Genomic DNA, 27,314 nt, shown 5'->3' on the forward strand with positions numbered 1-27,314 from the left:
AAATACTGTGTCCTTAAAGGGGTAATAATATATTATTAAATATTATTATTATTTTTGGGGCGTGGCCAGCAAGCAGCATGGATAGTCGTATCTGAGCTGAGCTCCCGGGGACCGTAACCTCTCCTGCTGATTATCCTGTCATCCTGGCTGGTAAATCTTTTTACTGGGACCAGACAAACTCTGGGCATACCTCTCCCCCTCGCAGGCTACCTGGGGACATTCTTCGGTGACTTCGTCGGCCCTGCGGACGGAAACAGTGCACGACGGCCTGGTGTTCTGCTGCAGCCTGCACTCGACGCACTTCCACTTGATATTAACCCAGCCTAGGAGACAACGAAGGACTTGCATCCACTTGCATCGGAGGTACACTGTTTATGCCCGACATCTCTTGCTTCTCCCAGGTGTCTTTTGGTCCTCTCTGTCAGACTCCGTGGTCCTGGTTGCATGGGCTTCTGTTCCTCGTGGCGGCTGGTGGTTAATGGCGGCCTGTCTGTGTCTGCAAGGCACGCATGGTGAAACATTCTTTATCTGTCTCCCCTGACAGCCGGTGAAGGTACAGAACTCAGGCTCAGTTGGGGACGACAGTTTTGATTTCTCTCAGGGGAGACCCTGAGATTCCATTGTTACCAGTATCTGGGTGGTGAGTTGCGGCCTAACGGAGCCATTTTGCATATATGCCTGTTATACATCTATGTCACTGATTTGGCTCACCTGCTCACTATACTTTCTGGGACTGCCTGCCTACCCGGTTCTTTGTCTATAGAGCTTACTTACCATATATAACTTCCTACCAGTGTGCCATACTCTGTTAAAAGGAGACTGTATCTGCTGCCTTACTTTTCCTGCTACACTATTGGTGGGGTGAGACCTACCTATTTCAGCTATACTGTGCACCATGCGTAAATCTAAACCTCAGTCTGCAGTGGATAAGCTAAAAGATTTTGCTCGTACTGATCAGGACGAAGATAATTCCTCTCCACGTAAAACGAGATCTACTCACCTCAAAAATAAAGAGGACGATGCCCGACCGAGTGGCGGCATGGATTCCGACACTGAGCCTAAACCTACGTTACGTCAGGTTTCATTGCAACTTCTATCGGCCATTGATGCTTGCAAAACTTCTTTAACAGGCCAGATTGATGAGATAAACCTTGATGTCAGTTTGCTCCGTCACAACATGCAGAACCTGAAAGGCTGTATGGGAGAGATGGAGGGGCGACTTTCTCAAGTAGAGGACAGGATTGGTCCTCTTGCTACTACCCTGGCTGCTACTACACGGAAGGCGGATGCTTGTCAATCCAAAACTGATGACCTTGAAAATAGACTGCGTCGTAATAATTTACGTATAATTGGCTTACCGGAAAAATCTGAGGGCAAAACTCATGAACCGTTTATTGAACAATGGCTCAAGACTAACTTAGAGGCGCCAGCCTTTTCCCCTTGCTTTGTGGTTGAGAGGGCACATCGTGTTCCGGCTAAGCCGCCGCCTCAAGGTGCAGCCCCTCGGCAATTCCTGGTTGGGATTCTAAATTACAGAGATCGAGACACGTCTTTGCGTCAGTCCAGGTTGAAAGCTCCATTAAAATTCAACAATTCCACTATTTCCATATTCCCTGACTTTTCTGCAGACCTCCAGAAGCAGCGCGCCACCTTTATGGAGCTCAAAAGAAAGTTTAAGGAGTGAAACATTCCATACTCAATGGCATACCCTGCTCGTCTCCGAATTGCCTATGATGACAAAGTGGTCTTCTTGCATAGCCCGGCGAGAGAGTGGCTCCAGATGCATCCTCCGGTGGCTTGAGTGACTCTTCAGCATTCACCTGTGGGCCCTTCGAGAATGCTCCGTTGATCAGCCTGACATTCTTCACATGATGAACGTTACTGGGTGATATGTTGTATATTTTATAATGTTATACCGTACCTTATGTCGCTATATCTACCATTGGCTATTCAGGTCAGTTGATCCAGAGGGGGATCTCTCTCCTTTCTATATATTGTTCTCATCTGATTCACTGGTAAAAAACAAACAAAAAGACCCAGAACATTTTTCTTATATGCCTACTGATGCCAGGATGGATGCCTGACCAAGACGTAGTCAAGTATTCCCCATTCTACCTTTTCTACCCCAAATGTCTGCCCTACCTATGGTTCTTGGTGGGGACATTTCTGGGTTATTTTCCTCGGTTACTTTGTTATGTTTGATTGTTGTTCATGTGTATGTCTATGCCACTGACTCTGATAACTCTGTCCATACCTTTTTCTGCTCATCCATTGTATGCTGCTGTACTGCCCAGGACTGGCAATTGATCCTCTCTAAAGTATTGATGACTGACGACGGGCCTCGGTGTTCCCTCATATTAGGCGATCCCGTCCCCCCCTAATCTGTTTACAGGAGACTCACCTCATTAGTGAAAGATCTAGTTCTCTTAAGAAACCTTGGATACAATGGGCGTGCCACTCCTTTCACACTTTTTATTCTAGAGGGGTTTCCCTGCTGATACATCGCACTGTACGATGGAATCCAATACAGACGCGAAGAGACCCAGCTGGAGGTTTCGTTTTTGTTTATGCTGAAATAGACACTAAGCCATATGTTATTCTGTGTATATATAATCCACCACAGGCTAACACCTCCGTCCTTCAGGCAGCTATTGCTTTTGCACATCAAATTAGGTAATGTCTCCGGCTATAGACCGTTTCTCACAAGATCCCGCCCATAATTTAACACCCACTACTCCTTTGTGTCAGCTGATAGAAGGTTTGGGCTGGATTGATCTATGAAGACATTGTCACCCACAGGTTCTGGAATACACTTGTCATTCTCCTGGGAGACAGGCTCTCTCCAGGATTGATCTATGAAGACATTGTCACCCACAGGTTCTGGAATACACTTGTCATTCTCCTGGGAGACAGGCTCTCTCCAGGATTGATCTATGAAGACATTGTCACCCACAGGTTCTGGAATACACTTGTCATTCTCCTGGGAGACAGGCTCTCTCCAGGATTGATCTATGAAGACATTGTCACCTACAGGTTCTGGAATACACTTGTGATTCTTCTGGGAGACAGGCTCTCTCCAGGATTGATCTATGAAGACATTGTCACCCACAGGTTCTGGAATACACTTGTCATTCTCCCGGGAGACAGGCTCTCTCCAGGATTGATCTATGAAGACATTGTCACCCACAGGTTCTGGAATACACTTGTCATTCTCCTGGGAGACAGGCTCTCTCCAGGATTGATCTATGAAGACATTGTCACCCACAGGTTCTGGAATACACTTGTCATTCTCCTGGGAGACAGGCTCTCTCCAGGATTGATCTATGAAGACATTGTCACCCACAGGTTCTGGAATACACTTGTCATTCTCCTGGGAGACAGGCTCTCTCCAGGATTGATCTATGAAGACATTGTCACCCACAGGTTCTGGAATACACTTGTCATTCTCCTGGGAGACAGGCTCTCTCCAGGATTTATCTATGAAGACATTGTCACCCACAGGTTCTGGAATACACTTGTCATTCTCCTGGGAGACAGGCTCTCTCCAGGATTGATCTATGAAGACATTGTCACCCACAGGTTCTGGAATACACTTGTCATTCTCCTGGGAGACAGGCTCTCTCCAGGATTGATCTATGAAGACATTGTCACCCACAGGTTCTGGAATACACTTGTCATTCTCCTGGGAGACAGTCTCTCTCCAGGATTGATCTATGAAGACATTGTCACCCACAGGTTCTGGAATACACTTGTCATTCTCCTGGGAGACAGGCTCTCTCCAGGATTGATCTATGAAGACATTGTCACCCACAGGTTCTGGAATACACTTGTCATTCTCCTGGGAGACAGGCTCTCTCCAGGATTGATCTATGAAGACATTGTCACCCACAGGTTCTGGAATACACTTGTCATTCTCCTGGGAGACAGGCTCTCTCCAGGATTGATTATGTTTTTGGTTCTCCTGCTTTATGTGTCCTCCATATCACTCTCTCCCAGGGGGATTTCGGACCACAGTGCGATACTGGTCAGGTTGGTTACATTTCACTCGTTTATATAAACATGTGCTTCACCTTAAGACTAAGCGCAAATTGTTTTATTACACGTCAATATTATTTTGAGATGGAGAATCAATCCAGTCAGTTATTGGCCCACTTAATTAGACACAATAACTCCTCCAATTCAGGATAATGAGGGTGGTCTATTAACAGAGGGGGATGCCATTGCTACCAGATTTAGAAAGGACTATACCATTTTATATAGTTCCACCTCTAATCATACCATCGCAGACGTTGTAGTTTATCTGAGGGATCTGACTTTTCCTACTCTCTCTTCATCGCAGGTTACATTGCTTGACTCCCCTATGATGATGGCGGAACTTCAAGAGGCTATTCAGGAAATGTCTCTCCATAAATCCCCAGGTCCTGATGGGCTCCCTATTGAAGGTTATAGGAGGTATCGGGAACATATGGGCCCCATGTTGTTAGATACTCTTAACCAGGCTTTACTCAGCCACTCACTTCCCTCTACATTTGATGATGCTTCTATCATTGTGCTACTGAAGCCGGATAAAGACCCTATTGATTGAGGTTCATATAGACCAATTTCCCTAGTTAACGTGGACTATAAAATCCTACCTAAGATCCTGGCAAAGCGACTGAATCAAGTTGTTCTAACAATTATTCACCCTGACCAAACTGAATTCATGCGCGGTAAATCTACATCTATAAACATTACACGTGTACAGACACTTATGCAGATGGGTAGAATGCGGCATTTGCCTTGGGCTGTCGCTTCATTAGATACTATGAAGGCGTTCGACTCTGTTGAGTGCTCCTTCCTTCTGGCCGGCCTTCACAGCTTTGCTCCTACATTTATCTCATGGATCCAACTTCTCTATAAATCCCCTATGGCTATTGTGGTGGTCAATGGCATCCCCTCTGATTCTTCTCCTCTGGCACGGGGTACGCGGCAGGGATGTCCCCTCTCACCGGTTTTATTTGCTATTGCCATTGAAGCTATAGCTATTAGATTGAGATCCACCCCTATGGTAACTGGTGTGCAGTGGGAGGGAGGGTCTGCTGTGGTGGGCCTGTACGCTGACGAGAAGGTCCTTTTCCTGCGCAGCCCTCATGAGTCTTTTGGTCACGGTGTCCGCTTGTTAGATGCCTTTTTGCCATTTTCTGGGCTTAGGGTTAATTGGCAGAAGTGCCCCATTTCCTACATGATGTGATCGGCGCTGTAATGTCGGTGACAGTAATGCTTTATATTTAGAAAAACGATCATATTTACCACGTTAGGAGCGATTTTACATTTATGCTAATGAGTTTCTTAATGCCCAAGTGGGCGTGTTTTTACTTTAGAACAAGTGGGCGTTGTACAGAGGAGTGTATGACGCTGACCAATCAGTGACCAATCAGCATCATGCACTCCTCTCCATTCATTTAGTCAGTGCATAGTGACACTGCGTTGTTCACGATCTGCTGTCTTATACTGACACATTAACGTTACTGTAGTGTTTAGACAGTGAATAGACATTCCTTCCAGCCAGGACGCGATGTCTATTCACAATCTCGACACTTCATTAACGTTTACAGCAGAGCAAAGCGTAATCTCCCTGTAACCTGTCATTAACAGCGAGATCTCGCGAGATTACACTTTGCTCTGCTGTAAGTACCACAGAAACGTTACTGAAGTGTCGGGATTGTGAATAGACATGGCGTCCTGGCTGGAAGGAATGTCTATTCACAATCCCGACACTTCAGTAACGTTAATGTGTAAGTGACTGAGCCCAGGCTAAGTGTAGAATCCCCAGTCAGAGGGTTGCCGACGCTCTGGCCGGGTATTCCGCTCCCGGAGGAGTGAATGGCAGAGCAGGGAGCGGAGAGTTTCCTGCTCCGCCACAGTATTCAGTAGTACCTGCGTCCTGAGGATGCAAATACAATTGAAAATGGCCGGGACAGTTATTTGCCGGGACTGTCTCTGTAAATTTGGGACAGTCCCGGCAAATTCAGGACTGTTGGCCACTATGAGAATATGGCGACACTAAATAACATTGTTTTCTAACAAAAAGTTATTTCTATGTAAATATCGCACATCATGAAAAAAACCATAGAAATTTGGTATCGTCCGGCAGAATCTAATCCTCGCACCGCGGGACCGGCAGAAAAATAAACAAGAAATAGATCTGAGGGAACAACTAAACCCGTCCTGGTGATTAAGGGGTTAACCTGCGGGGCGGATTATAGACACGCAGGATATCGCATTTATACCGCGGAGTCGCTGCGCATTTGTTGCAGAATTTCCCCATTAAGTGAAATGGAAAGTCAAGTTCCGCAACAACCGTCATTGTTCCCAGAATCCTCTGCGGCTCCACCGCGTGTTCACAGCAACGCTGCAGGTTACACATATATAAAAAAGAAGGCGTCATGTGACCCCTGCAGCCAATCACAGGCCGGAGAGGTCACATGTCATTATAGGGGTCACCTGGACACAGCCGGAAGAGCAGGGGCGTGTTGCTATGGTAACGCTAGGAGAGGTGAGGATCGGCCTTGCTGTATTTCTGTGGTAGATATTCGGGAGGATTATACGTCCACCATTTGGGGTGAATATTCGGGGTGATTTCCTTGCGTGTTGTGGGTCGTATTCGCTACGTGTGAACATTCCCTTAAACCGCACGGTGAACGACATTAACAAGAAATGTATAAAAGTCAGTGAATAAGTTGTATGTCCCGAATATTATGTCATTACAAAACACGACTCGTCCCACAAAACACCCGACCACTACAAAGACCAGAAATAACCACTTACCCCAAAGAGGCCGGCACTGGAGGGGTTAAATCCGGGCTAGGAGTCCAGTGGGCGGGGTCACTCAATGATTGACAACAGAGAGAACACCCGACCAGCGCTGCTCTCTACCTCATCACGTAACAGCTGAAGGACCTGTGATGACGTCACCACCAAGTGACAGGAAAAGGCGGAGCTTATTAGTGGAGAGAGGCGGAGGTGGAAGGACCTGTGATATCAAGGTCACGTGACCGCGGCATCAGGGGCGGGGAGCTTAGACGTTTGAGCGATGTATGAAGGACCTGTGTGATGATCAAGTGACATGAGGGGTCCTGAGCATCATATGATCGATGAAGGAGTGATTTGTCATAACAGTGCAAAATATAATGTGTTGTGGTAAAAGGACCTGTGATGACATCACCACCACGTGACTGGGACGGGTGGAGCTTATCATTTGAGAAAAGTGGTGGAGGAAAGACCTGTGAAGCTGATCACGTGACATGTGGGGGGCGGAGCTCTGTGAGTGGTCCGGTCTCCTGTGCTATGTTGAGAAGCGTTCATGATTACGTCACATGAGGGGTGGGGCTATGCCTCCTCTCCAGTTATAAGCTCCGCCTCTCTTCTCCCGGTCACATGGTGGTGACGTCATTACTGGTCCTTCAGCTGTTGCCGTGTATGAGGTAGAGAGCAGCGCTGGTCGGGTGTACGTGACTTCCGGTCACCGCTGTTGTTTAGTGTTCTCTCTGTTATCAGTCAGGAGATTTCCCATGATGCAGTAGTAAGGTTACATGAGGTCATTTCTGTCCGGTTTTGGTGCGTTTTTGTCTGGCACAGTGTTGGTAATTATTATTATTTATTATTAGCGCTGTAAATATAAAATACAGGAGGGTTTAACCCCTTGGTGACATCAGATCTATAGTATTATGCTGTACGTGCGCCGTCACACTAGAAGGAGCGGAGCCTGCACCGTACACGGCTTCTCACAGCCGCCTGCAACCGCCAAGATCAGAGACCGCGCAATCCCGGCCGCTTAACCCCTCGTGATTAATAGCGATGGCGGCATCTCATCAGTTATAGATCGCGGCTTCCTCTGTCCTCCGAAGAAACTGCGTGATGCCGACCGGTTATATAAACCCCCCTCACACCGCGCAATTACCGGAAATATAAACCCCCTCACACCGCGCAATCACCGGAAATATAAACCCCTCACACCGCGCAATCACCGGAAATATAAACCCCCCCACACCGCGCAATCACCGGAAATATAAACCCCTCACACCGCGCAATCACCGGAAATATAAACCCCTCACACCGCGCAATCACCGGAAATATAAACCCCTCACACCGCGCAATCACCAGAAATATAAACCCCCTCACACCGCGCAATCACCGGAAATATAAAACCCCTCACACCGCGCAATCACCTGAAATATAAAACCCCTCACACCGCGCAATCACCTGAAATATAAACCCCTCACACCGCGCAATCACCGGAAATATAAAACCCCCTCACACCGCGCAATCACCGGAAATATAAACCCCATCACACCGCGCAATCACCGGAAATATAAGACCCCTCACACCGCGCAATCACCGGAAATATAAACCCCTCACACCGCGCAATCACCGGAAATATAAAACCACTCACACCGCGCAATCACCGGAAATATAAACCCCTCACACCGCGCAATCACCGGAAATATAAACCCCCTCACACCGCGCAATCACCGGAAATATAAACCCCCCACACCGCGCAATCACCGGAAATATAAACCCTTCACACCGCGCAATCACCGGAGATATAAACCCCCCACACCGCGCAATCACCGGAAATATAAAACCCCCCACACCGCGCAATCACCGGAAATATAAAACCCCCCACACCGCGCAATCACCGGAAATATAAACCCTTCACACCGCGCAATCACCGGAGATATAAACCCCCCACACCGCGCAATCACCGGAAATATAAAACCCTCACACCGCGCAATCACCAGAAATATAAAACCCCTCACACCGCGCAATCACCGGAAATATAAAACCCCTCACACCGCGCAATCACCCGAAATATAAAACCCCTCACACCGCACAATCACCGGAAATATAAAACCCCTCACACCGCGCAATCACCGGAAATATAAAACCCCTCACACCGCGCAATCACCGGAAATATAAACCCCTCACACCGCGCAATCACCGGAAATATAAACCCCCCCACACCGTGCAAACACCGGAAATATAAACCCCCCCACACCGCACAATCACCGGAAATATAAACCCCCCTCACACCGGGCAATCACCGGAAATATAAAACCCCTCACACCGCGCAATCACCGGAAATATAAACCCCTCACACCGCGCAATCACGGAAATATAAAACCCCTCACACCGCGCAATCACCGGAAATATAAAACCCCTCACACCGCGCAATCACCGGAAATATAAACCCCCCACACCGCGCAATCACCGGAAATATAAAACCTCCTCACACCGCGCAATCACCGGAAATATAAACCCCTCACACCGCGCAATCACCGGAAATATAAACCCCCCCACACCGCACAATCACCGGAAATATAAAACCACTCACACCGCGCAATCACCGGAAATATAAACCCCTCACACCGCGCAATCACCGGAAATATAAAACCCTCCACACCGCGCAATCACCGGAAATATAAACCCCCCCCACACCGCGCAATCACCGGAAATATAAACTCCTCACACCGCGCAATCACCGGAAATATAAACCCCCTCACACCGCGCAATCACCGGAAATATAAACCCCCCACACCGCGCAATCACCGGAAATATAAACCCCCCACACCGCGCAATCACCGGAAATATAAACCCCCCACACCGCGCAATCACCGGAAATATAAACCCCCCACACCGCGCAATCACCGGAAATATAAACCCCCCACACCGCGCAATCACCGGAAATATAAAACCCCTCACACCGCGCAATCACCGGAAATATAAACCCCCCCACACCGCGCAATCACCGGAAATATAAAACCCCTCACACCGCGCAATCACCGGAAATATAAACCCATCACACCACGCAATCACCGGAAATATAAACTCCTCACACCGCGCAATCACCGGAAATATAAACCCCTCACACCGCGCAATCACCGGAAATATAAAACCCCCCACACCGCGCAATCACCGGAAATATAAACCCCTCACACCGCGCAATCACCGGAAATATAAAACCCCCCACACCGCGCAATCACAGGAAATATAAACCCCTCACACCGAGCAATCACCGGAAATATAAACCCCTCACACCGTGCAATCACCGGAAATATAAAACCCCTCACACCGCGCAATCACCGGAAATATAAAACCCCTCACACCGCGCAATCACCGGAAATATAAACTCCCTCACACCGCGCAATCACCGGAAATATAAACCCCTCACACCGCGCAATCACCGGAAATATAAACCCCTCACACCGCGCAATCACCGGAAATATAAACCCCTCACACCGCGCAATCACCGGAAATATAAACCCCCTCACACCGCGTAATCACCGGAAATATAAACCCCCCACACCGCGCAATCACCGGAAATATAAACCCCTCACACCGCGCAATCACCGGAAATATAAACTCCCTCACACCGCGCAATCACCGGAAATATAAACCCCTTACACCGCGCAATCACCGGAAATATAAACCCCGCACACCGCGCAATCACCGGAAATATAAAACCCCTCACACCGCGCAATCACCGGAAATATAAACCCCCTCACACCGCGCAATCACCGGAAATATAAAACCTCCTCACACCGCGCAATCACCGGAAATATAAACCCCCCACACCGCGCAATCACCGGAAATATAAAACCTCCTCACACCGCGCAATCACCGGAAATATAAACCCCTCACACCGCGCAATCACCGGAAATATAAACCCCCCCACACCGCACAATCACCGGAAATATAAAACCACTCACACCGCGCAATCACCGGAAATATAAACCCCTCACACCGCGCAATCACCGGAAATATAAAACCGTCCACACCGCGCAATCACCGGAAATATAAACCCCCCCCACACCGCGCAATCACCGGAAATATAAACTCCTCACACCGCGCAATCACCGGAAATATAAACCCCCCCCACACCGCGCAATCACCGGAAATATAAACCCCCCCACACCGCGCAATCACCGGAAATATAAACCCCCCCACACCGCGCAATCACCGGAAATATAAACCCCTCACACCGCGCAATCACCGGAAATATAAACCCCCTCACACCGCGTAATCACCGGAAATATAAACCCCCCACACCGCGCAATCACCGGAAATATAAACCCCTCACACCGCGCAATCACCGGAAATATAAACCCCCTCACACCGCGCAATCACCGGAAATATAAACCCCTCACACCGCGCAATCACCGGAAATATAAAACTCCTCACACCGCGCAATCACCGGAAATATAAACCCCTCACACCGCGCAATCACCGGAAATATAAACCCCCCCACACCGCGCAATCACCGGAAATATAAACCCCCTCACACCGCGCAATCACCGGAAATATAAAACCCCTCACACCGCGCAATCACCGGAAATATAAACCCCTCACACCGCGCAATCACCGGAAATATAAAACCCGTCACACCGCGCAATCACCGTAAATATAAACCCCGCACACCGCGCAATCACCGGAAATATAAAACCCCTCACACCGCGCAATCACCGGAAATATAAAACCCCTCACACCGCGCAATCACCGGAAATATAAACCCCCCACACCGCGCAATCACCGGAAATATAAAACCTCCTCACACAGCGCAATCACCGGAAATATAAACCCCTCACACCGCGCAATCACCGGAAATATAAACCCCCCCACACCGCACAATCACCGGAAATATAAAACCACTCACACCGCGCAATCACCGGAAATATAAACCCCTCACACCGCGCAATCACCGGAAATATAAAACCGTCCACACCGCGCAATCACCGGAAATATAAACCCCCCCCACACCGCGCAATCACCGGAAATATAAACTCCTCACACCGCGCAATCACCGGAAATATAAACCCCCCCCACACCGTGCAATCACCGGAAATATAAACCCCCCCACACCGCGCAATCACCGGAAATATAAACCCCCCACACCGCGCAATCACCGGAAATATAAACCCCCCACACCGCGCAATCACCGGAAATATAAAACCCCTCACACCGCGCAATCACCGGAAATATAAACCCCCCCACACCGCGCAATCACCGGAAATATAAAACCCCTCACACCGCGCAATCACCGGAAATATAAACCCCTCACACCGCGCAATCACAGGAAATATAAACCCCTCACACCGAGCAATCACCGGAAATATAAACCCCTCACACCGTGCAATCACCGGAAATATAAACCCCTCACACCGCGCAATCACCGGAAATATAAAACCCCTCACACCGCGCAATCACCGGAAATATAAACTCCCTCACACCGCGCAATCACCGGAAATATAAACCCCTCACACCGCGCAATCACCGGAAATATAAACCCCTCACACCGCGCAATCACCGGAAATATAAACCCCTCACACCGCGCAATCACCGGAAATATAAACCCCCTCACACCGCGTAATCACCGGAAATATAAACCCCCCACACCGCGCAATCACCGGAAATATAAACCCCTCACACCGCGCAATCACCGGAAATATAAACCCCCTCACACCGCGCAATCAGCGGAAATATAAACCCCTCACACCGCGCAATCACCGGAAATATAAAACCCCTCACACCGCGCAATCACCGGAAATATAAACCTCCCCTCACACCGCGCAATCACCGGAAATATAAAACATCTCACACCGCGCAATCACCGGAAATATAAAACATCTCACACCGCGCAATCACCGGAAATATAAACCCCTCACACCGCGCAATCACCGGAAATATAAACCCCTCACACCGCGCAATCACCGGAAATATAAACCCCTCACACCGCGCAATCACCGGAAATATAAACTCACACCGCGCAATCACCGGAAATATAAAACCCCTCACACCGCGCAATCACCGAAATATAAAACCCCTCACACCGCGCAATCTCCGGAAATATAAAACCCCTCACACCGCGCAATCACCGGAAATATAAAACCCCTCACACCGCGCAATCACCAGAAATATAAACCCCTCACACCGCGCAATCACCGGAAATATAAACCCCCTCACACCGCGCAATCACCGGAAATATAAACCCCTCACACCGCGCAATCACCGGAAATATAAAACCCTCCACACCGCGCAATCACCGGAAATATAAAACCCCCACACCGCGCAATCACCGGAAATATAAAACCCCTCACACCGCGCAATCACCAGAAATATAAACCCCTCACACCGCGCAATCACCGGAAATATAAAACCCTCCACACCGCGCAATCACTGGAAATATAAAACCCCCACACCGCGCAATCACCGGAAATATAAAACCCCTCACACCGCGCAATCACCGGAAATATAACCCCTCACAACGCGCAATCACCGGAAATATAAAACCTTCACACCGCGCAATCACCGGAAACATAAACCCCCTCACACCGCGCAATCACCGGAAATATAAACCCCCCACACCGCGCAATCACCGGAAATATAAACCCCCCACACCGCGCAATCACCGGAAATATAAAACCCCTCACACCGCGCAATCACCGGAAATATAAAACCCCCTCACACCACGCAATCACCGGAAATATAAAACCCCCTCACACAGCGCAATCACCGGAAATATAAAACCCCTCACACCGCGCAATCGCCGGAAATATAAACCCCTCACACCGCGCAATCACCGGAAATATAAAACACAACACACCGTGCAATTACCGGAAATATAAAACCCCTCACACCGCGCAATCACCGGAAATATAAAACCCCTCACACCGCGCAATCACCGGAAATATAAAACCCCTCACACCGCGCAATCACCGGAACTATAAAACCCTTCACACCGCGCAATCACCGGAAATATAAAACCCCTCACACCGCGCAATCACCGGAAATATAAACCCCCTCACACCGCGCAATCACCGGAAATATAAAACCCCTCACACCGCGCAATCACCGGAAATATAAACCCCCCACACCGCGCAATCACCGGAAATATAAAACCCCTCACACCGCGCAATCACCGGAAATATAAACCCCCTCACACTGCGCAAACACCGGAAATATAAACCCCTCACACCGCGCAATCACCGGAAATATAACCCCCTCACACAGCGCAATCACCGGAAATATAAACCCCTCACACCGCGCAATCACCGGAAATATAAAACCCCTCACACCGCGCAATCACCGGAAATATAAAACCCCTCACACCGCGCAATCACCGGAAATATAAAACCCCCCACACCGCGCAATCACCGGAAATATAAACCGCTCAGACCGCGCAATCACCGGAAATATAAAACCCTCCACACCATGCAATCACCGGAAATATAAAACCCCCACACCGCGCAATCACCGGAAATATAAAACCCCTCACACCGCGCAATCACCAGAAATATAAACCCCTCACACCGCGCAATCACCGGAAATATAAAACCCTCCACACCGCGCAATCACCGGAAATATAAAACCCCCACACCGCGCAATCACCGGAAATATAAAACCCCTCACACCACGCAATCACCAGAAATATAAACCCCTCACACCGCGCAATCACCGGAAATATAAAACCCTCCACACCGCGCAATCACCGGAAATATAAAACCCCCACACCGCGCAATCACCGGAAATATAAAACCCCTCACACCGCGCAATCACCGGAAATATAACCCCTCACAACGCGCAATCACCGGAAATATAAAACCTTCACACCGCGCAATCACCGGAAACATAAACCCCCTCACACCGCGCATTCACCGGAAATATAAACCCCCCACACCGCGCAATCACCGGAAATATAAAACCCCCCACACACCGCGCAATCACCAGAAATATAAAACCCCCCCACACCGCGCAATCACCGGAAATATAACACCCCTCACACCGCACAATCACCGGAAATATAACCCCCTCACACCGCACAATCACCGGAAATATAAACCCCCCCACACCGCACAATCACCGGAAATATAAACCCCCCCACACCGCACAATCACCGGAAATATAAACCGCTCACACCGCGCAATCACCGGAAATATAAAACCCCTCACACCGCGCAATCACCGGAAATATAAAACCCCCTCACACCGCGCAATCACCGGAAATATAAACCCCTCACACCGCTCAATCACCGGAAATATAAACCCCCCACACCGCGCAATCACCGGAAATATAAAACCCCTCACACCGCGCAATCACCGGAAATATAAACCCCCTCACACCGCGCAATCACCGGAAATATAAACCCCTCACACCGCGCAATCACCGGAAATATAAACCCCCCCACACCGCGCAATCACCGGAAATATAAAACCCCTCACACCGCACAATCACCGGAAATATAAACCCCCTCACACCGCGCAATCACCGGAAATATAAACCCCTCACACCGCGCAATCACCGGAAATATAAAACTCCTCACACCGCGCAATCACCGGAAATATAAACCCCTCACACCGCGCAATCACCGGAAATATAAACCCCCCCACACCGCGCAATCACCGGAAATATAAACCCCCTCACACCGCGCAATCACCGGAAATATAAAACTCCCTCACACCGCGCAATCACCGGAAATATAAACCCCTCACACCGCGCAATCACCGGAAATATAAAACCCCTCACACCGCGCAATCACCGGAAATATAAACCCCCCCACACCGCGCAATCACAGGAAATATAAACCCCTCACACCGCGCAATCACCGGAAATATAAAACCCCTCACACCGCGCAATCACCGGAAATATAAACTCCCTCACACCGCGCAATCACCGGAAATATAAACCCCCTCACACCGCGTAATCACCGGAAATATAAACCCCCCACACCGCGCAATCACCGGAAATATAAACCCCTCACACCGCGCAATCACCGGAAATATAAACCCCCTCACACCGCGCAATCACCGGAAATATAAACCCCTCACACCGCGCAATCACCGGAAATATAAAACCCCTCACACCGCGCAATCACCGGAAATATAAACCTCCCCCACACCGCGCAATCACCGGAAATATAAACCCCCTCACACCGCGCAATCACCGGAAATATAAACCTCCCCTCACACCGCGCAATCACCGGAAATATAAAACATCTCACACCGCGCAATCACCGGAAATATAAAACATCTCACACCGCGCAATCACCGGAAATATAAACCCCTCACACCGCGCAATCACCGGAAATATAAACCCCTCACACCGCGCAATCACCGGAAATATAAACCCCTCACACCGCGCAATCACCGGAAATATAAACCCCTCACACCGCGCAATCACCGGAAATATAAACCCCTCACACCGCGCAATCACCGGAAATATAAACTCACACCGCGCAATCACCGGAAATATAAAACCCCTCACACCGCGCAATCACCGAAATATAAAACCCCTCACACCGCGCAATCTCCGGAAATATAAAACCCCTCACACCGCGCAATCACCGGAAATATAAAACCCCTCACACCGCGCAATCACCAGAAATATAAACCCCTCACACCGCGCAATCACCGGAAATATAAACCCCCTCACACCGCGCAATCACCGGAAATATAAACCCCTCACACCGCGCAATCACCGGAAATATAAAACCCTCCACACCGCGCAATCACCGGAAATATAAAACCCCCACACCGCGCAATCACCGGAAATATAAAACCCCTCACACCGCGCAATCACCAGAAATATAAACCCCTCACACCGCGCAATCACCGGAAATATAAAACCCTCCACACCGCGCAATCACTGGAAATATAAAACCCCCACACCGCGCAATCACCGGAAATATAAAACCCCTCACACCGCGCAATCACCGGAAATATAACCCCTCACAACGCGCAATCACCGGAAATATAAAACCTTCACACCGCGCAATCACCGGAAACATAAACCCCCTCACACCGCGCAATCACCGGAAATATAAACCCCCCACACCGCGCAATCACCGGAAATATAAACCCCCCACACCGCGCAATCACCGGAAATATAAAACCCCTCACACCGCGCAATCACCGGAAATATAAAACCCCCTCACACCACGCAATCACCGGAAATATAAAACCCCCTCACACAGCGCAATCACCGGAAATATAAAACCCCTCACACCGCGCAATCGCCGGAAATATAAACCCCTCACACCGCGCAATCACCGGAAATATAAAACACAACACACCGTGCAATTACCGGAAATATAAAACCCCTCACACCGCGCAATCACCGGAAATATAAAACCCCTCACACCGCGCAATCACCGGAAATATAAAACCCCTCACACCGCGCAATCACCGGAAATATAAACCCCTCACACCGCGCAATCACCGGAACTATAAAACCCTTCACACCGCGCAATCACCGGAAATATAAAACCCCTCACACCGCGCAATCACCGGAAATATAAACCCCCTCACACCGCGCAATCACCGGAAATATAAAACCCCTCACACCGCGCAATCACCGGAAATATAAACCCCCCACACCGCGCAATCACCGGAAATATAAAACCCCTCACACCGCGCAATCACCGGAAATATAAACCCCCTCACACTGCGCAAACACCGGAAATATAAACCCCTCACACCGCGCAATCACCGGAAATATAACCCCCTCACACAGCGCAATCACCGGAAATATAAACCCCTCACACCGCGCAATCACCGGAAATATAAAACCCCTCACACCGCGCAATCACCGGAAATATAAAACCCCTCACACCGCGCAATCACCGGAAATATAAAACCCCCCACACCGCGCAATCACCGGAAATATAAACCGCTCAGACCGCGCAATCACCGGAAATATAAAACCCTCCACACCGCGCAATCACCGGAAATATAAAACCCCCACACCGCGCAATCACCGGAAATATAAAACCCCTCACACCGCGCAATCACCAGAAATATAAACCCCTCACACCGCGCAATCACCGGAAATATAAAACCCTCCACACCGCGCAATCACCGGAAATATAAAACCCCCACACCGCGCAATCACCGGAAATATAAAACCCCTCACACCACGCAATCACCAGAAATATAAACCCCTCACACCGCGCAATCACCGGAAATATAAAACCCTCCACACCGCGCAATCACCGGAAATATAAAACCCCCACACCGCGCAATCACCGGAAATATAAAACCCCTCACACCGCGCAATCACCGGAAATATAACCCCTCACAACGCGCAATCACCGGAAATATAAAACCTTCACACCGCGCAATCACCGGAAACATAAACCCCCTCACACCGCGCATTCACCGGAAATATAAACCCCCCACACCGCGCAATCACCGGAAATATAAAACCCCCCACACACCGCGCAATCACCAGAAATATAAAACCCCCCCACACCGCGCAATCACCGGAAATATAACACCCCTCACACCGCACAATCACCGGAAATATAACACCCCTCACACCGCGTAATCACCGTAAATATAAAACCCCTCACACCGCGCAATCACCGGAAATATAAACCCCCCCACACCGCACAATCACCGGAAATATAAACCCCCACACACAGCACAATCACCGGAAATATAAACCGCTCACACCGCGCAATCACCGGAAATATAAAACCGCTCACACCGCGCAATCACCGGAAATATAAAACCCCTCACACCGCGCAATCACCGGAAATATAAAACCCCTCACACCGTGCAATCACCGTAAATATAAACCCCCCACAACGCGCAATCACCGGAAATATAAAACCCCTCACACCGCGCAATCACCGGAAATATAAACCCCTCACACCGCGCAATAACCGGAAATATAAAACTCCTCACAACGCGCAATCACCGGAAATATAAAACTCCTCACAACGCGCTATCACCGGAAATATAAAACCCCTCACACCGCGCAATCACCGGAAATATAAACCCCTCACACCGCGCAATCACCGGAAATATAAAACCCCTCATATCACGCAATCACCGGAAATATAAAACCCTCACACCGCGCAATCACCGGAAATATAAAACCCCTCACACCGCGCAATCACCGGAAATATAAAACCCCTCACACCGCGCAATCACCGAAAATATAACCCCCCCCCCCACACCGCGCAATCACCGGAAATATAAACCCCTCACACCGCGCAATCACCGGAAATATAAACCCCCCCACACCGCACAATCACCAGAAATATAAAACCCTCACACCGCGCAATCACCGGAAATATAAAACCCTCACACCGCGCAATCACCGGAAATATAAACCCCCTCACACCGCGCAATCATCGGAAATATAAACCCCTCACACCGCGCAATCACCGGAAATATAAACCCCTCACACCGCGCAATCACCGGAAATATAAAACCCCCCACACCGCGCAATCACCAGAAATATAAAACCCCTCACACCGCGCCATCACCGGAAATATAACCCCCCCTCACACCGCGCAATCACCGGAAATATAAACCCCTCACACTGCGCAATCACCGGAAATATAAAACCCCCCCACACCGCGCAATCACCGGAAATATAAACCCCTCACACCGCGCAATCACCGGAAATATAAACCCCCCCACACAATCACCGGAAATATAATCCACTCACACCGCGCAATCACCGTAAATATAAAACCCTCACACCGCGCAATCACTGGAAATATAAAACCCCTCACACCGCGCAATTACCGGAAATATAAAACCCCTCACACCGCGCAATCACCGGAAATATAAAACCCCTCACACCGCGCAATCACCGGAAATATAAAACTCCTCTCACCGCGCAATCACCGGAAATATAAACCCCTCACACCGCGCAATCACCGGAAATATAAACCCCTCACACCGCGCAATCACCGGAAATATAAACTCCCTCACACCGCGCAATCACCGGAAATATAAAACCCCTCACACCTCGCAATCACCGGAAATATAAAACCCCTCACACCGCGCAATCACCTGAAATATAAAACCCCCTCACACCACGCAATGACCGGAAATATAAAACCCCCTCACACAGCGCAATCACCGTAAATATAAAACCCCTCACACCGCGCAATCACCGGAAATATAAAACACAACACACCGTGCAATTACCGGAAATATAAAACCCCTCACACCGCGCAATCACCGGAAATATAAAACCCCTCACACCGCGCAATCACCGGAAATATAAAACCCCTCACACCGCGCAATCACCGGAAATATAAAACCCCTCACACCGCGCAATCACCGGAAATATAAAACCCCTCACACCGCGCAATCACCGGAAATATAAAACCCCTCACACCGCGCAATCACCGGAAATATAAAACCCCTCACACCGCGCAATCACCTGAAATATAAACCCCCTCACACCGTGCAATCACCGGAAATATAAAACCCCTCACACCGCGCAATCACCCGAAATATAAACCCCCCACACCGCGCAATCACTGGAAATATAAACCCCCTCACACTGCGCAAACACCGGAAATATAACCCCCTCACACCGCGCAATCACCGGAAATATAAACCCCTAACACCGCGCAATCACCGGAAATATAAACCCCCTCACACCGCGCAATCACCGGAAATATAAAACCCCTCACACCGCGCAATCACCGGAAATATAAAACTTCCCACACCGCGCAATCACCGGAAATATAAAACCCCCCACACCGCGCAATCACCGGAAATATAAACCCCTCACACCGCGCAATCACCGGAAATATAAAACACCTCACACCGCGCAATCACCGGAAATATAAAACCCCCCACACCGCGCAATCACCGGAAATATAAAACCCCCACACTGCGCAATTACCGGAAATATAAACCGCTCAGACCGCGCAATCACCGGAAATATAAAACCACACACACCGCGCAATCACAGGAAATATAAAACCCCTCACACCGCGCAATCACCAGAAATATAAAACCCCTCACACCGCGCAATCACCGGAAATATAAACCCTTCACACCGCGCAATCACCGGAAATATAAAACCCCTCACACCGCGCAATCACCTGAAATATAAAACCCCTCACACCGCGCAATCACCTGAAATATAAACCCCCTCACACCGTGCAATCACCGGAAATATAAAACCCCTCACACCGCGCAATCACCCGAAATATAAACCCCCCACACCGCGCAATCACTGGAAATATAAACCCCCTCACACTGCGCAAACACCGGAAATATAACCCCCTCACACCGCGCAATCACCGGAAATATAAACCCCTAACACCGCGCAATCACCGGAAATATAAACCCCCTCACACCGCGCAATCACCGGAAATATAAAACCTCCCACACCGCGCAATCACCGGAAATATAAAACCCCCCACACCGCGCAATCACCGGAAATATAAACCCCTCACACCGCGCAATCACCGGAAATATAAAACACCTCACACCGCGCAATCACCGGAAATATAAAACCCCCCACACCGCGCAATCACCGGAAATATAAAACCCCCACAGTGCGCAATCACCGGAAATATAAACCGCTCAGACCGCGCAATCACCGGAAATATAAACCCCCCCACACCGCGCAATCACCGGAAATATAAACCCCTCACACCGCGCAATCACCGGAAATATAAAACCACACACACCGCGCAATCACAGGAAATATAAAACCCCTCACACCGCGCAATCACCAGAAATATAAAACCCCTCACACCGCGCAATCACCGGAAATATAAACCCCTCACACCGCGCAATCACCGGAAATATAAAACCACACACACCGCGCAATCACAGGAAATATAAAACCCCTCACACCGCGCAATCACCAGAAATATAAACCCCTCACACCGCGCAATCACCGAAAGTATAAAACCCTCCACACCGCGCAATCACCGGAAATATAAAACCCCCACACCGCGCAATCACCGGAAATATAAAACCCCTCACACCGCGCAATCACCGGAAATATAAAACCTTCACACCGCGCAATCACCGGAAACATAAACCCCCTCACACCGCGCAATCACCGGAAATATAAACCCCCCACACCGCGCAATCACCGGAAATATAAAACCCCCCACACACCGCGCAATCACCAGAAATATAAAACCCCCCCACACCGCGCAATCACCGGAAATATAACACCCCTCACACCGCGCAATCACCGGAAATATAACCCCCTCACACCGCGTAATCACCGGAAATATAAAACCCCTCACACCGCGCAATCACCGGAAATATAAAACCCCTCACACCGCGCAATCACCGGAAATATAAACCCCCCCACACCGCACAATCACCGGAAATATAAACCCCCCCACACCGCACAATCACCGGAAATATAAACCGCTCACACCGCGCAATCACCGGAAATATAAAACCGCTCACACCGCGCAATCACAGGAAATATAAAACCCCTCACACCGCGCAATCACCAGAAATATAAATCCCCTCACACCGCGCAATCACCGGAAATATAAACCCCTCACACCGCGCAATCACCGGAAATATAAAACCACACACACCGCGCAATCACAGGAAATATAAAACCCCTCACACCGCGCAATCACCAGAAATATAAACCCCTCACACCGCGCAATCACCGGAAATATAAAACCCTCCACACCGCGCAATCACCGGAAATATAAAACCCCCACACCGCGCAATCACCGGAAATATAAAACCCCTCACACCGCGCAATCACCGGAAATATAAAACCTTCACACCGCGCAATCACCGGAAACATAAACCCCCTCACACCGCGCAATCACCAGAAATATAAACCCCTCACACCGCGCAATCACCAGAAATATAAACCCCTCACACCGCGCAATCACCGGAAATATAAAACCCTCCACACCGCGCAATCACCGGAAATATAAAACCCCCACACCGCGCAATCACCGGAAATATAAAACCCCTCACACCGCGCAATCACCGGAAATATAAAACTCCTCACAACGCGCTATCACCGGAAATATAAAACCCCTCACACCGCGCAATCACCGGAAATATAAACCCCTCACACCGCGCAATCACCGGAAATATAAAACCCCTCATATCACGCAATCACCGGAAATATAAAACCCTCACACCGCGCAATCACCGGAAATATAAAACCCCTCACACCGCGCAATCACCGGAGATATAAAACCCCTCACACCGCGCAATCACCGAAAATATAACCCCCCCCCCACACCGCGCAATCACCGGAAATATAAACCCCTCACACCGCGCAATCACCGGAAATATAAACCCCCCCACACCGCACAATCACCAGAAATATAAAACCCTCACACCGCGCAATCACCGGAAATATAAAACCCTCACACCGCGCAATCACCGGAAATATAAACCCCCTCACACCGCGCAATCATCGGAAATATAAACCCCTCACACCGCGCAATCACCGGAAATATAAACCCCTCACACCGCGCAATCACCGGAAATATAAAACCCCCCACACCGCGCAATCACCAGAAATATAAAACCCCTCACACCGCGCCATCACCGGAAATATAACCCCCCCTCACACCGCGCAATCACCGGAAATATAAACCCCTCACACTGCGCAATCACCGGAAATATAAAACCCCCCCACACCGCGCAATCACCGGAAATATAAACCCCTCACACCGCGCAATCACCGGAAATATAAACCCCCCCACACAATCACCGGAAATATAATCCACTCACACCGCGCAATCACCGTAAATATAAAACCCTCACACCGCGCAATCACTGGAAATATAAAACCCCTCACACCGCGCAATTACCGGAAATATAAAACCCCTCACACCGCGCAATCACCGGAAATATAAAACCCCTCACACCGCGCAATCACCGGAAATATAAAACTCCTCTCACCGCGCAATCACCGGAAATATAAACCCCTCACACCGCGCAATCACCGTAAATATAAACCCCTCACACCGCGCAATCACCGGAAATATAAACTCCCTCACACCGCGCAATCACCGGAAATATAAAACCCCTCACACCGCGCAATCACCGGAAATATAAAACCCCTCACACCGCGCAATCACCTGAAATATAAAACCCCCTCACACCACGCAATGACCGGAAATATAAAACCCCCTCACACAGCGCAATCACCGTAAATATAAAACCCCTCACACCGCGCAATCACCGGAAATATAAAACCCCTCACACCGCGCAATCACCGGAAATATAAAACCCCTCACACCGCGCAATCACCGGAAATATAAAACCCCTCACACCGCGCAATCACCGGAAATATAAAACCCCTCACACCGCGCAATCACCGGAAATATAAAACCCCTCACACCGCGCAATCACCGGAAATATAAAACCCCTCACACCGCGCAATCACCTGAAATATAAACCCCCTCACACCGTGCAATCACCGGAAATATAAAACCCCTCACACCGCGCAATCACCCGAAATATAAACCCCCCACACCGCGCAATCACTGGAAATATAAACCCCCTCACACTGCGCAAACACCGGAAATATAACCTCCTCACACCGCGCAATCACCGGAAATATAAACCCCTAACACCGCGCAATCACCGGAAATATAAACCCCCTCACACCGCGCAATCACCGGAAATATAAAACCCCTCACACCGCGCAATCACCGGAAATATAAAACCTCCCACACCGCGCAATCACCGGAAATATAAAACCCCCCACACCGCGCAATCACCGGAAATATAAACCCCTCACACCGCGCAATCACCGGAAATATAAAACACCTCACACCGCGCAATCACCGGAAATATAAAACCCCCCACACCGCGCAATCACCGGAAATATAAAACCCCCACACTGCGCAATCACCGGAAATATAAACCGCTCAGACCGCGCAATCACCGGAAATATAAAACCCCCACACTGCGCAATCACCGGAAATATAAACCGCTCAGACCGCGCAATCACCGGAAATATAAACCCCCCCACACCGCGCAATCACCGGAAATATAAACCCCTCACACCGCGCAATCACCGGAAATATAAAACCACACACACCGCGCAATCACAGGAAATATAAAACCCCTCACACCGCGCAATCACCAGAAATATAAAACCCCTCACACCGCGCAATCACCGGAAATATAAACCCTTCACACCGCGCAATCACCGGAAATATAAAACCCCTCACACCTCGCAATCACCTGAAATATAAAACCCCTCACACCGCGCAATCACCTGAAATATAAACCCCCTCACACCGTGCAATCACCGGAAATATAAAACCCCTCACACCGCGCAATCACCCGAAATATAAACCCCCCACACCGCGCAATCACTGGAAATATAAACCCCCTCACACTGCGCAAACACCGGAAATATAACCCCCTCACACCGCGCAATCACCGGAAATATAAACCCCTAACACCGCGCAATCACCGGAAATATAAACCCCCTCACACCGCGCAATCACCGGAAATATAAAACCTCCCACACCGCGCAATCACCGGAAATATAAAACCCCCCACACCGCGCAATCACCGGAAATATAAACCCCTCACACCGCGCAATCACCGGAAATATAAAACACCTCACACCGCGCAATCACCGGAAATATAAAACCCCCCACACCGCGCAATCACCGGAAATATAAAACCCCCACACTGCGCAATCACCGGAAATATAAACCGCTCAGACCGCGCAATCACCGGAAATATAAACCCCCCCACACCGCGCAATCACCGGAAATATAAACCCCTCACACCGCGCAATCACCGGAAATATAAAACCACACACACCGCGCAATCACAGGAAATATAAAACCCCTCACACCGCGCAATCACCAGAAATATAAAACCCCTCACACCGCGCAATCACCGGAAATATAAACCCCTCACACCGCGCAATCACCGGAAATATAAAACCACACACACCGCGCAATCACAGGAAATATAAAACCCCTCACACCGCGCAATCACCAGAAATATAAACCCCTCACACCGCGCAATCACCGAAAGTATAAAACCCTCCACACCGCGCAATCACCGGAAATATAAAACCCCCACACCGCGCAATCACCGGAAATATAAAACCCCTCACACCGCGCAATCACCGGAAATATAAAACCTTCACACCGCGCAATCACCGGAAACATAAACCCCCTCACACCGCGCAATCACCGGAAATATAAACCCCCCACACCGCGCAATCACCGGAAATATAAAACCCCCCACACACCGCGCAATCACCAGAAATATAAAACCCCCCACACCGCGCAATCACCGGAAATATAACCCCCTCACACCGCGTAATCACCGGAAATATAAAACCCCTCACACCGCGCAATCACCGGAAATATAAAACCCCTCACACCGCGCAATCACCGGAAATATAAACCCCCCCACACCGCACAATCACCGGAAATATAAACCCCCCCACACCGCACAATCACCGGAAATATAAACCGCTCACACCGCGCAATCACCGGAAATATAAAACCGCTCACACCGCGCAATCACAGGAAATATAAAACCCCTCACACCGCGCAATCACCAGAAATATAAATCCCCTCACACCGCGCAATCACCGGAAATATAAACCCCTCACACCGCGCAATCACCGGAAATATAAAACCACACACACCGCGCAATCACAGGAAATATAAAACCCCTCACACCGCGCAATCACCAGAAATATAAACCCCTCACACCGCGCAATCACCGGAAATATAAAACCCTCCACACCGCGCAATCACCGGAAATATAAAACCCCCACACCGCGCAATCACCGGAAATATAAAACCCCTCACACCGCGCAATCACCGGAAATATAAAACCTTCACACCGCGCAATCACCGGAAACATAAACCCCCTCACACCGCGCAATCACCGGAAATATAAACCCCTCACACCGCGCAATCACCAGAAATATAAACCCCTCACACCGCGCAATCACCGGAAATATAAAACCCTCCACACCGCGCAATCACCGGAAATATAAAACCCCCACACCGCGCAATCACCGGAAATATAAAACCCCTCACACCGCGCAATCACCAGAAATATAAACCCCTCACACCGCGCAATCACCGGAAATATAAAACCCTCCACACCGCGCAATCACCGGAAATATAAAACCCCCACACCGCGCAATCACCGGAAATATAAAACCCCTCACACCACGCAATCACCAGAAATATAAACCCCTCACACCGCGCAATCACCGGAAATATAAAACCCTCCACACCGCGCAATCACCGGAAATATAAAACCCCCACACCGCGCAATCACCGGAAATATAAAACCCCTCACACCGCGCAATCACCGGAAATATAACCCCTCACAACGCGCAATCACCGGAAATATAAAACCTTCACACCGCGCAATCACCGGAAACATAAACCCCCTCACACCGCGCAATCACCGGAAATATAAACCCCCCACACCGCGCAATCACCGGAAATATAAAACCCCCCACACACCGCGCAATCACCAGAAATATAAAACCCCCCCACACCGCGC

General features: G+C 49.5%; 1 protein-coding gene and 1 long non-coding RNA gene across 6 annotated transcripts in view; one reads left to right on the forward strand and one right to left on the reverse strand.

Annotated features, from left to right (window-relative positions):
- Positions 1-7,119, reverse strand: part of LOC142671140 (uncharacterized) — a 153,080-nt gene extending 145,961 nt beyond the window's left edge. For 2 of the 5 annotated variants that reach the window (XR_012851796.1, XR_012851795.1), the window contains exon 1: positions 6,808-7,119. This is a non-coding gene — a long non-coding RNA (uncharacterized LOC142671140). The remainder of the gene's footprint in view (positions 1-6,807) is intronic. The other 3 variants (XR_012851794.1, XR_012851793.1, XR_012851797.1) reach the window with 3 other exon arrangements.
- Positions 7,120-7,468: 349 nt separating this feature from the next.
- Positions 7,469-27,314, forward strand: part of LOC142671138 (oocyte zinc finger protein XlCOF8.4-like) — a 75,882-nt gene continuing 56,036 nt past the window's right edge. Inside the window, exon 1 of the mRNA XM_075847155.1 lies at positions 7,469-7,622. The gene's annotated coding sequence lies outside the window, so the exon portion shown is untranslated. The remainder of the gene's footprint in view (positions 7,623-27,314) is intronic.

Source organism: Rhinoderma darwinii, assembly GCF_050947455.1.
Source record: "Rhinoderma darwinii isolate aRhiDar2 chromosome 1 unlocalized genomic scaffold, aRhiDar2.hap1 SUPER_1_unloc_27, whole genome shotgun sequence".
NCBI classification, from domain to species: Eukaryota; Metazoa; Chordata; class Amphibia; order Anura; family Rhinodermatidae; genus Rhinoderma; species Rhinoderma darwinii.